Below are 1,232 nucleotides of genomic sequence, written 5' to 3' on the forward strand. Positions count from 1 at the left end.
GAGATCCAACCAGTCCATTCTGAAGGAGATCAGCCCTGGGATTTCTTTGGAGGGAATGATGCTGAAGCTAAAACTCCAGTACTTTGGCCACCTCATGCGAAGAGTTGACTCATTGGAAAAGACTCTGATCCTGGGAGGGATTGGGGGCAGGAGGAGAAGGGGACGACAGAGGATGAGATGGCTGGATGGCATCACTGACTCGATGGATGTGAGTCTCAGTGAACTCCGGGAGTTGGTGATGGACAGGGAGTGTTGCATGCTGCGATTCATGGGGTCGCGAAGAGTCGGACACGACTGAGTGACTGATCTGATCTGATCTGAAGGGTGTGTAGGTATGTATTTTGTAAATTCATAGAAAAAGGTCTGACCCATCCTGTTAAGCATAGTTATTTCTGGGGAGTGGGACGCTGGGGAGAGTGATTCTCGTTCTTTACATACATAAATGTCCGTGTGGTCCTTTTGTTCCTTGCAGGCATTTACTACATTTGAAAAAGAAAACATCCACTAGAGAAATGTCCTTAACTGGGTGAAAAGCCAGGGGTGAGGGGGGGCATTCTTTCCTTGGCCTGGGAGAGAACGGGCATCGTCCCAGCCAGGGGAGGGCGACCCAGGCAGGAGAAACCGCGTGTGCAGAGGCTTGGAGAAGAGAGAACAAGGCAGGCTGGGTCACATGACCCAGATGCAGGGACCTGGAGGGGAGGCTGATGTCTGAGAGGAGGGTGGGTGTTGATAGAAGTGAGTCTGTGTTGGGGGTAGGAGGGGGTGGACTGCGTTTGGCATTGATGGGTAGGCAGGTGAGCCCTCTGTGAGGCCAAGGAGTAGCTGAAACTCCCTGTGCAGCCCAGGGGCCCTAAAGCCTTTCCAGCTGCAGCCAGAGATCCTGCAAGGAGAGGAGGCCTTGAGGGGAGGAAGAGATGCAGGCATTTGGGCAGCTGGAAGGGTGAATGGGTGCCCTGGAGTGAAGCAGACGGGGCACATGTTCCTGCTCTGAACCTGCCCTACATCCACTGAGATGCAACAGCTGTTACTGGACTTTACAGATGAGGAAACCGAGGCCCAGAGCTGCTCCATTAACTTCCAGTCGCACAAAGCAGTCGGGTTCCACAGGCTAAACTCTTGCCTGTGACTCTCTACTGCCTCTCAGCTTTCTAGGACAATCATGAGACTAAATCAGACACTGATGCCAGACTCTCAGCCACATGCCTGGTTTCCAGCAAGTGCCCCATGGGTGG

This window comes from Bison bison, unplaced genomic scaffold (assembly GCF_000754665.1).
Source record: "Bison bison bison isolate TAMUID 2011002044 unplaced genomic scaffold, Bison_UMD1.0 scf7180017864516, whole genome shotgun sequence".
Classification (NCBI taxonomy): domain Eukaryota; kingdom Metazoa; phylum Chordata; class Mammalia; order Artiodactyla; family Bovidae; genus Bison; species Bison bison.